Genomic DNA, 12,373 nt, shown 5'->3' with positions numbered 1-12,373 from the left:
GGCCAGACTTCACAGCCGAATTTTAAGCTCATCAGAAAAAGGGATCTGATTTAAATTCTTTGTCAAAGGCTGTTGCAAGGATGGAAAAGCAGATGGAATTCAGCAGCTAGAGGAGACTTGCCTGTGTTGTTTTTGTTCTTGTTGGAGTCATAAACTAGAATAAAATGGGGAAAAGATGATGCCTTTTAAATCAAACTGAAAATACTGCACGAATGCCTGTATTGAATTTCTGACAATCCCTTTAGTAGTGAGTAACAGTTGTTCACATGTAAATGGACTGGGCAACTTGCTGCCACATCACCTTGAGACTGGTCTTTAGCAGGATTCCTACAGCAGATTTGATATTTAGACAGAAATAAGATTATAAATATTCCATTCTAACTTTGGTTAAAGGTAAAGGCTACTGCAGGTCCCACTACCTGCCTGAGTAGGTTGGAAATTGGCTAAAACGAAGATTTAGCCAGTCATTAAATACCAAAAGATGGAAAGTCACAAAACTGAGAAGGTGTTATCTTGAAAGTGCTTCCAGCAGTATTTCTTATGTCTTCCCAGTAATAGCTGGTATCGGCCTCTAGCGGAATGAGGGAAAGGGATTAATTTTTGACTACTGGCCTGAACATGGGAGCACCTATGCCTGTTAGGATACTCCTTGCTACAAGGCATAATTTATACTGGAAGCAGCATAAATTGCTGACACAGAAGTGGTATCACTGATTACAAACTTTTCTGTGAAACACCAGCTGAACTGCGAGTTTTTAACCAAGTTCTAAACCTAATCAAGCTTTGCATGATTTCAAGCTGCAGTTTAGATATTTAATGCATCCCCTCATGTGCCATTATGAACCTTTTATTACCTGCTCTAGTCCTAGTTGACCTCTAATGATACAGCAGAATTATTTTACAGATGCATTTCCTGCAGCAGAGGACCACTGCACTGGACAGCAGCAGAGTCCCCTGGCTTTACCTGAAGTAGCAGGTGTCCCTGGAAAAGTGTCTGGAGTCACAGTCAGTAGTGGTATCGGAGGCCTGAAGTGAAATATGTGGACATTGACGTGATGCAGTTGCTGACGCCTGACCTCAAAACAAAGAGGCTAATCACCGTGGGGCTGGTGCCCTGGCAGGGGAGCAGGATCAGGCAGTGGGTGCAGCCGCTCAGGGCTGAGCGGTGGCAGGGGAGGTCCCCCTATGCCGAGCGGGGATCTCTGTGCTGTGGAGCTGCTGCCCGCTCCATGTGCTGCTCTGCTCCTCCAGCACAGTACACGCACATTTCTGAACTTCTTTTGCTGTCAGCTAAAGGAGTTTTGCAAAGGTTTTGCAAAGCAGCAGGCAAGAGGTGCTGGAGGCAAGAGCAGAAGGAGTGCTAGTTTGCCCTTGCCTCTCCCTGCTGGCGTGAGACAGGGGTAGAAATAGCCAAGAAATAGCAAACTCTCCCAGAGGCAGAGCTGGTGTGTCCACTTTATTGCTGGTTTGCCCACAGTAGTTTAACCTTCTATAGAGTCAAGTGGTTGGTGAGGATTTGAGTGTTGGTCTGGACTTGCAACTTTAGTGCCTCCAGCAGTGTATTTTCCAGCAGAATGATTGGAAAACTGTATTGAGATAAATGACAAAATCAAAAGGTTTCTGCATTTGTGCAGGCAGGGGGACAAATCCTGACTCTATTCAGGAAGACAGCAAAAATGCAGACATCTCCAAGCAGTGTTTTGCCACTACTTGAGCTCCAAAACAGCTTGAAGGCAGCAGACAGGGAGACTACTGAAAAAAAAAAAAAAAATGTCACCCCTTGCTCTTAAACCTCCATCACAGTACACTTTGCAAGAGGTTTTCTCTGAGCAGGATGAATGGCAGAACAGAAAGATGCTGGCAGCTACAAGTGCCTTGTCTAGACCAGGACTTACATCATAGCACTCTGCCCAGAGCCAACCCGTCTAGCTGCGCTGGGAAGTTTTGATGGAAAAGGCCAGTGGAGGCACGCAGCACCCTCAAAAGCCCTCCAGCCCCTGAGTAAGGTAATTTGGGCGGCCACCTGGGAGTATGATGTTGCACTGATGAGCATTACACAGAGAGATATGCGAGTCTGACATCCTACTCCTGCCTCAATTTCCATATGGCTTGATAATGACTTTTTCTCCTTAGAGAGTAAGGACATCTTTCCCAATCATATTTCAGGGCTGAAAGCTACTCTGAACAGGACATCTTGGTCTGAAATCTTGAAAATGGGTATGTATGAAATCTGGGAGAGAGGCTACCTCATCAGCAGGGTTTTTCATTTGACTGGGATTATTTCCTGATGGCAGGGTGCAGGACCTCATAACTTACTCCTCACTTTAGGATAGAAAATGAACCACTTCAGGTCTCCTGGGAGAAGTGCTGTTGTAATTCCTGAGCAGATCTCTGGGAAATGAGGACAAAGGAGTTGCATGAGGTGTGCCCTCAGTGAGAAGGTAAAGTCAGTTATTTGATATACAAAGGGTTATTCTTAAATATTGGACTTGTTGATTCAGAGGTGCATGTAAATTATAGACTGGATTTCCACTCGCAGGATGAAAAACGTTTTGTCCTAATAATAAATACCAAATCTCTGCTGTTTCCATTTACATAACACACATGACACAATGTAGAAATCCTTCACAATATTTTTTCAGAATTTAGCAGCTTGTTTTTCTGCAAACATAAACATTTATTTTTGATGTTAATAATTAATAATATGCCACATGCCCATAATAAATACAAAACTTAATCTTGTATAGACATAAATGTGTCTGCCAAAGTGGTCTTTCTATGCTGTAAATGACTTTCACAAAGTGGTAGCATACATCCTATTTTCAATCACTCATGATTTGTTTTGTGAACAAACATGTCATTAAACTAAACGTTTTCCTTTGAAAAGAACTAATACTTCACACATTCTTTTTTTTTTTTTTTTCAGCAGAAAATTAGTCTATAATTATTAAAAAAGAGGAAGTGGCTAATATCAAAATCCCAGCAATGGAGGGATGAGAACGTGAGATACAAGAGCATCAGTGCTCATCTCTGAAGTGGAAAGAGTGAAACGACCTCTTGGGGTCAAAGTCACTCCTGTGGTTGGGCAGAGAATGACTCCACATGGTGCAGAACAAGATACTAGAGTGGTGCAGAGTGGCAGATGTAGGTACCCCTTCTCTCACCTACTGATTCCTCTCTTCAGAGCTCAGTATTTTTAGGTTTTATTATTTCATAGAAACCAGCAGTAGCTGGGTAACCTCCTGACAAAACCTTTGGGTTGTATTGCTCTTAATGGCTGTCCCACTGGTGGCTGGCAACACAGCTGGCTCTGGGTTATGGTGTGACGGCCCTTCCTGTCTACGAGCATAGCCGGCAGCAGCCACCGGGCTGAGAGCTGGAGCTCTGCTCATGAGCCCCACTCAACAAATTGCATGGTGTTTTAACACTGGTAAAAGATGGAATGTAGTTTGTCTTCTCATCAGTCGAGCCACATGTAACTTTGGTTTGCTAAACTGCACTGAAAATAGCTGGCTTTCCAGTGGAGGTTGAGCTGACGTTTTGGGAAAGGTAGTGATATGCTCATACCAGAGGCTGTTTTATTAGTCTGTTGTGTGAAGACTTCATAGTTTCTGTGCTTGTTCTGCTCTTATTCATTCTGTTCCAACCAACTGATAACTCTCATCTTTGTCGAAGATTTAGCTATTCAGTTCATTGGTTATGATTAGTAGGGTGGATGACATGAGGGTGCCCAGAAATTCGTCAAACCATCCAGAAAAAGTAAACCTTAATATTCCAGCATGAAATAAGAGAGGAGATGGAAGAGATTTATCTGGAGCATTTTCACGTTATCATTATGCATTCTGTAGAAGACAAAGATCATAAAAGTCCAAGTGCTATTCATGGGCCAGCCCTTATTGATCAAATGAAAATAGAGCACCCTAATGAGGGTGGTTTCAGAGTAACCAGGCTGTGCTGACTCAGCCATTTTTACAGTGACAAAATCCCTGACTGGTATTTCCAAAGTGTTTTGGAGGAAAGTGTTCAAAATTTACTCTTTTCTGAATTTCTCTCTGCTCACTTCACCTTCTTCTTGGGCACATTTTCTGCTGGAAACCCACAGGCATGTGGAGCTTCATGGGGGCTCATGTTGCTGTAATGGAGCTGAGTCCTGGGGGAGCCTGGTCACCCATGTGGGTGACCATAGGGTACAGCTGTCAATACAGTTGATTAAAAATGTACACAGCAAAGGTTTTTTTGCATCTTTGAAAAAGGCTTTTAAGAATGAGATGTTCTATAGCAATGGCCAGCACCAATGCAAACTTCAGCAATTTTTCAAGCATAATAGTAAGCATAATATATTATAAAATGGAATAGATTATTTGCCCCAAAATATTGAGCCTGTTTTTGAAATGGAGGTTCCATTTTTTAACTCTGTGTTTTGAAAATATTTCATGTGCTTGTAGGGTTTTTTTGGGGGTTGTTTGTTTGGGTTTTTTTTTTTTGTTTGTTTTTAGCAGATAGACTTGTCAGGTTTTGGAGTCAGGCACTGTTTCTTACATTTATATACAGAACCTAACACTGTTCTCATCTGAGTTATGCATCTAAGGCTGGACTGGCTATATATATTACACACAGTCATTAACAAAAATTCATCACCTGTTTTCAGATATCTTCTAGCTGTTAATACTATCCTAAACATCTTTCCTTTTCAAAAATAGCTGTTTAAAGATGTATAGCTCTCATAGTGTGTATGTGATAGGTAGCCACTCCAAATTCAGTTCCCAAATGGAGCCTAATGTTTGGGTACAATGATGATTACATTTGTTGTGTTAAAGAACCAGCTATATTCTGTTCCCTCAGCAGGGCAAAAGGCATACATTGAGAATGACTGGTAATTTTTTCTAATCCCACATGCATTCCTGCACAAATATGGACATTACTTAGTACCAATTTTAATCAGCCCAATATTCTAATATTGAATAGAAACACTCCAGGGATGATTTTCATTGTTCTATTCTTGATGAATTTCTTTCATGAAGGCAAAGCAAAACCTGACATTCCAGAGTGAATTACGGTAGTGCTCTGACATGGGATAAAAATACAAGAATATTGGGCAGAGACAGTATTTGAAATTGTCTTCTCCCTCCCAATGAAAAGGAAAAATAAGTATATAAAAACATTTACTGCTTGAAAACATGGATTATGAAGAGGTGGTTTTGGTTGTTCATATGACAGGAGTTTGGGACTCCTGGAAAGAGTAGTAGGGAAAACTCAATTTTCATATGGTTGAATGACACTTTTGTCAGGTAACCATTAGTTTTGATTTGTGATATACCATTATAAGCCAGTGAAGGGCAGCACTAACCAACTGTTTTAGGTAACTAGAAAGATCACTAATTTTATTTTAAAGTTTAAAATGATATAAACATTAATTGTTTGGTTGGATTTGCTATGAAATTGTTTGCATTGCTGTGTTAGTGCGAAACAGTACCTTTAAGAGCATTCTGTAATCATCAGAGTGGAATCCTGCAGCTACAAATTAACAGCTTACTTATAATAGATTTTAGGAAAGGGCATTTAATTTATTGAAAAGCTGAATCTCTTGCTAAGAGTATGGTCAGTTCAATTGCTTTATTAGGTTATACCATAGGATCTACGCATCAAAACAGATTTTAGCAGATTGAATTATGGTTCATATCAGAAATGTGTCAAGGATAATACAGGTATTTTTGTAGTTCAAAACACTGGAGGTATGGTTTTCTACACAAATTGGTACATGAGATTAATTAATTTATTTCTGAAATTTCCTTCAGCATTTTTTTATAGGAAATAATGATTGCTATATCTAATAAACTCATCTTTATACTCAATATAGCAGGATATTGGAAAGAACTTTCATTGGCAATTTTTTTTCCTCATGTCTGAAAATTTAACTGTAAACTTGTACAAATTCTTTCAAAATTCTGTCTTATTTACTATGGTGTTTGGGAGGGAATAAATTAGAAGGTGTTCTACCATTTAGTCTCATTTTAAATATTCTATGCCCGTGTGCACATGTAAAAATTACTTTAACAACTTCCCCCCCCCCCCCCGCCCCCAGCAAAAATGTCTTGGCTTTCCATAGGAAGATATGTTATACTATGAGTTCATGCACACAATGGTTCATCTATTGGCTTGTAGTATTTGTCATGGCTGTGAAAAGCAGATGAATCAGTCCTGTTAGATGATTAACTGAATACCCTGTAAGTACAGAACTTCACTGTGATTTTATAGTAGGGAAGGGTCTCTCCATTCGTATTCAAATAGCTATCAGCAATATTAATTAGCAGCATTGTTCCTTTTTACAGAGCAAATAATTATTCTAATACTAGGAGTATTTTAGCGCTAAAGAGATTGCAAGCATACACACGCTCAGGCTTACTGTCTTCTTCCCCTCTGCGCTGCCCGCTGTCGCCTCTGGCTGCCGTGCCAGTCCATGGTGGGTTGTGCAGACCCAGGGTGGTCCCAAGGCTGCAGAGAGATGGAGAACATGCCCAGGGTCTCCAGGAGCAGCTCTGAGTGGCATGACTCCTGCTGACCCTTTGGGTGGTTCACTGCCGATTACCTTTGTAGGCACATGGTAAAGATTAGCCTAAGGCCCAGCCGTCGAGAAAGCCCTTACTTATTACTCCAAAAGCACCTATTTACCTCAGAAGCTTTGGGGTGTGATACATGTATGAATAATCATTGTGTATACCTCTGCTGTGAGCAAAAAGCCAGTTTATCAGAAAAGTTATAAACAGTTGCTAGAGTTAACAGAACTCCTTGCTTTATCTGGATTTTTTTTGTTGTTGTTTTATGCACTCTCAATATTTAAAGTACTAATGTGAATTCAGATTGTGTCTCTTAATGTGTACTTGCAATGTTTTGCAGTAGGGTTTTTTAAAGATGTCCTCACAGAAGTCTTTCTGGTGTACAGCTGGACTACCTGCCAAAAAGGGTCCAAGTGGTGGAGAACAGGGTAGGAATGACATCCGTGGCACTCCAGGCACAGAAAAGCAGGTATTTAATCTAAGCGAGTTACCTTGGCTCTCTGGTGTGAGGGGATGAGATAGGTGAAGGTTCCTGTCAGGAAAGAGAGCTGAATTAGGGAAGATTCATTGCAGAGAGGACTCAACTGGGAGCCTTGTGGCTTGGGGCAGGCTCCAGGAGCGTGATCCCCTGGGCCCTGTCACTGCAGCCACAGGACAGCTCTGCTAAACCACTTTTGAGAGTGGTGCTGCTTTTATTTCCTCACCCTCTCTTTCACACACATATGTGATACCTTCAGCCTTGCGGTAGTGGAGGGAAGTTGCCAGGGCCAAGATGACTCTAGTTGTTTTCTTTCTCTAGCAGGCTTGTGTACTAACTAAACATAAATATCAGGATTTTCACATTCCTATAGTCAACAATATTTATTCATATTTTAAATTTCACCTGTGTTGCAAGACATTTATTACTATAGTTCATGTGCAAGACTGTCCAATTAATTCAGGAAAAATTCCCCTTCTCCTTTTAAGGAATTAAAATAATATTTTGTGGGATGCAACTGAGACACTGGTTACAAATTAAAATAGCCACATTTGCTGCAATAATGGTTTTTATGTTGGAGAACCACACCAATAGATCAGATTATAGAAAAGACAAATCAATCAACAAATGAATTAAATTATTAAAAGCTTAAGCTGACACTGAAGTTTATATGTTTACTCAGATATGTAAAACATCTCTTGATCTGAAGTTTCATCAGTAATATTTACACATTTATTCTCATATACATCATTATTATTGTGTTATCGTGTTAAAAGTATGCTAGGTTACCCACGTGGCCCCCTGGCACTTCAGCCTGAGCACTGATTACCCCTGATTGCCCAAGCTGCTGCTGTTGTTCAGAGACCTTGAGGAGCTCTGCATTCCTTGCTTCCATGCATTGGTGGGGCTTCCATCTAAAAGAAACACCCAAACAAAAACAAACAAAAAACCCAAACAAACACACACTCTCCTCCTGCTTCACCTCCCACCCCAACAAACATGGCAACAACCAACCAACCAAAAAAACACAAACAAAAATAATAAAAAAAACCCCATTTCCCCCAGGTGAAATGATACCATGTCTGTACATTGGCTCACTAGCTGTGGTGCTTGTTGTGCATGAGGGGAAGCTGAGGAGCGCAGGTGAGGCTGTCCCTGGGTATGGAAGGTGCTGCCACCTCCCAAGTGGCTGTGCCCTCCCAGACAACATTGTCTATCTGAGCAAGAGAACAGAGAAGGCCAGGGAGCACAGACTGCAGGTGTCTGGCATGAACAAGAGCTGGAGAAGAGGGAAGGCAGGAGGAGGTCAGAACCATCTAAAACATGGACCAGCCTCAGGCTTGTGAGCTCAGACCACAGGGCAATCTGTCTCTGGAGATTTCTTTTGTTTATTTTCTGTGTTTCTCCAGGGCATGTAAAAGTAAGGTTTCTGTGGGTAAGTATTTTTCTTAATCTCTTCTTCCTCGTTTTCTTGACACATCCTCTGAAAAGGCATTGTGTTGGACATCACACACAGTTGTGACCTTGATGCTGCTGGGGAAGGGTACTTGCATGCCCTCTCCTCCTCTGAGTTTGGACCTTTTGTGGGGTCCAAGGACTGATTTTGGGAACTGAGAGGATGGGTACTTGCTGTACCAGGCTCCAAAAAGGCATGTGAAGAGAACAAAAGATGTGAACCTTGAATTTTCTCATATAAAAGAGAGCTTGAAATAGACTGCTTACAACAGACAAGTAATTCCAGAAAAGCAAAACTGGATCATGCTGAACCTGGGATTTGTTAAGAGCAGAAGGCTGGGTGATGGGCACAATCTGCTGGTAAAGTATGAAAGATCTCCAAATGCAAATAGTTGAACAGAATTATTATTATTTTTTTTCTTTTTAAGACTTTAGCACAAAGAAAAAAGATTAGAAATAAAAGTTTCTGAAACCAGAAGTTAAATGCCAAGGGTATGCATCTAACATCCATCTGTAGTTGATGCTAAAGCCATAACTGCTTTCAACAGGTGCAGGGGCAGATTTGGCTCTTCTGAAGACACCTGCAATGTGTCCTTTGGGCCTTCTACCCCCTCTTTGGCTCTTTGATTTCAGCAGCTTTGTTTACTGAAGCTATGACTTTAAGTATTGGCCATGTGTATCCTTCTGACTGTCTGGTTTTCAGTGCCTCTTTATATTTTTTCCTGAACAGAAAAATTGCAGTTAAAATGATACAAAGAACATACAATTGGCCATTGAAGCAGTAGAGCACAAAGAGCATAGCCAACATACGTTAGAACATAGACTGAAATACTTGTTCTCATTTTTCATATTATTCACCTAATGCCTGAAACCACAAGCTATATCCAAGCTGAGAAACATCGTATGCTTGACTGATATATATTGCAACATATAAAAAAATATATTATTTATAGTGAGTCATAAATATATTATTTTACATTTGTAAATATTTGGTGCCATGGATCTAACCAATATTTTTACAGGAAATAAGAGTATGCTACTTTGGTTGCAATCTGAAGTGAGCCTGCTGGAACAACCCATAACGGGCACCACCAGCAGGCAAGATGGGGCAGGGGAGCCAGTGGGAAGATGCTAAATACTCCTATGAGAGTTGAGGCAGTACAGCTTGTAACTGCAGATGCTGAAGCTTGTAGGTAACTCTACTTAGGTGAGTTATTTCATTTTAGTTCCTAAGGGTTCTTTTGTCTTTGTAATTGCATTCTCTTGTAAAAAAAAAAAAATATGGAGGATGTCTTACCAAACAGAAAACACAGTCTCTTACAATAGGGAATTGCAATATTTAGGGTCATGTCATAGCACAAGTTGCTGCCTGAACACCTATTTACTTCTGAGGAACTTGGTCCAGCTGCCCTGAAATAGCTGCTTACTCTTTTCAGATTCTTATAAAAAATTCTATTATAATGGGGATCTTAACTAGTTTTTGGTTGAGGTTTTTTTGTTTGTTTTTAAAGGCCACATTTTGTTCAGCCCAGCAATCTGAGAGTTGGAAAGATGAGCATTTCTCAACATGAACAGCTTGAAATGTATTTTAAGAGACAGCCATTAGAAACATTGTTTTCTAATACATTTCACAGTTTATTGGTGCTGAGTAGTGCAAAAAATCTTGAAGAAATACATCTAGCGTCATTTTGTCACTGGACCATCATAGAAAGTGTGATTAGTCTCATAATGAATAATAAACAATGTGCAGCTGGAACTGCAGGGAGGAAGCATGTGCATGACTGCAATAGCAATCTCATGGGCTAATTGTGGCTGTTATGGCTCTCCCCTCCCCCAAATGCAGAAATGAGCAACTAGTGGCATGAACAATTGCTGTTCCATCATCTTCCAAATACAGGCTGCTAAAAGAGTATGGGAAGTTAATTGAGATATGTGTAAAAAGTGACATTAATATGGAAAGTATGTTCCCTTGGTGTGGTGCTCTCTAGGATAACTTGTGTGTGGTTGTCTCGCTGCAGCCAAAGTCTTATCATTATCACCATCAGATTCATCCACTTGCTTATTTCTACGTCCTTTTATTCACAACAAATAAAATCCAAAAGGTCCATTTCAGCTGTATGCATGTTCTCCAGTCGACCTAATAACTTCAGCTGTTTTCTCCTGCAGGTAGGCTTCTTCACTCTCGTCTGCCATGTAGATCTCTAAAATGTTGTGGGAATTGCTTAAGCAACATTGGTGCATCAGATAAGAGAGAGGCATTTACTGTGGAACAGATAAAGAACATTTCTTGCCTTTTAACAATTTGGAATCAATTAGTTAATAGTTGGTTAGTGGTTCATGTAGCTTGTTGGATCCTTGGCAGCATCCTGAGAAGGTCAGAATCCTTGGGTGGTGTTATTGCAGCATGGTGACATAATATATATGACATCATCCTCTACCACAGTGGTTGTTAGCAGGAGGATAGAATTAATCCAGCAGCCTGAGGATTTCCGGAGAAAGTATTCAAGTTATTTTTTTCCTGGCAGATACTGAAAAGCATAAAGGTACAAGTAGGATGAAGTTCTTGTTAATGTCATCTTTGCTCCCCCCTGTATGGTTTATTAACCATAGCTCAGTGATCTCTCCATATCTACACTTCTCAATCCCATTGCCAATTACTGGAACCAGCCACTCTCCATATGTATTTTAGAAGTTAGTCTCTGATTATTAAATCATGACTGCATGTTAACACCCATTATTTTTATAAACCCACTGCAGACTCCCATGCATTATAAATAAATTGTATTAACTCCAGTTCATATGAAATCTTTATAAATATCATGGAAAGGGCTCACTTTCTGTGCGTAGTTATTAGACATTTTGGATTATAGAAGATTGCAAATGGTCAATTATGTAAAATTATGAGAATACAGGCTTAAAGCTAGGTTCATAATCCTATGATGAGAGACACACAAAACCAAGATTCCCACTGGGTTCGAGAAGAGTGACATGCTTTATGTTTCTTAATTATCTTTATTTCACAGTAGTATTGCTATTGCCAAAGCTCAATTTACTATGTGCCAATGAAAGAGTAATAAGTTGCAGAGACACTTCTATATCAGATGAGAGAGTTTCACTCTCCTCTGTTGTCAGAACACAAACCCGTAGAGCGCAGATGATTTTAACTATACTGTGTTTGACTCCAAGCAATTTTAGAGTTTGGGCAAAATTCAGTTGTGAGGTAAATGATTCTTACCAAAAACCCTGCTGGACATGGGCCATGAGTCTGCTGATGTCACTGAATGTTCAGCAGCTAACAGGAAGTACAATTTTTTTTTTTTTTTTTTTTCCAAATCTAGGTCATAACTCCCAACTGATTCTTTCAAAATATCCCCCAGTACAGTAATAAAAACTAGAAGCCAGAGCAGGAGTACTGAGGCTGATGGTTCGCAGTGCTCTAGTTTATAGAGTAGAGAAGGACATGGCTGAGTGGCAGGAAGAATTTCTCCTAAATATTCATCCAGGTTGCACTGAATTCAGTGGAAAGCATATTTGCTTCCCTGGGAGAACCTGGGGAGACCAGTGACAAATACCTCCAAAACTCTCTGCCTGGTCTGTCCGAGCTGACCTGTTGCACAGCTGCCCATTAGGTTGCCTACCAGGGATTAGAGGCTTTAGAAACTTCTCAATTTTGCCTTTTTGTTTTGGTAAGGAAGCTCTTCTAAGAGGACTTGGTACAGTCTTTTACATAAACATGATAAATGTGTTTACCCAACCTCCTCTCATCCACAGCTACCTTCTAACTAAATCTAGGTTATGTCCATAGTTAGAAAACTTTATTAATAAACAAGTTAAATGTTTGTACAGCACCTTGAAGCTGTAAAGTGTTGTCTAAATCCCGAGTACT

This window comes from Nesoenas mayeri, assembly GCF_963082525.1.
Source record: "Nesoenas mayeri genome assembly, chromosome: 12".
Taxonomy (NCBI): Eukaryota; Metazoa; Chordata; class Aves; order Columbiformes; family Columbidae; genus Nesoenas; species Nesoenas mayeri.
Note: the sequence above shows the minus strand (reverse complement) of the source record.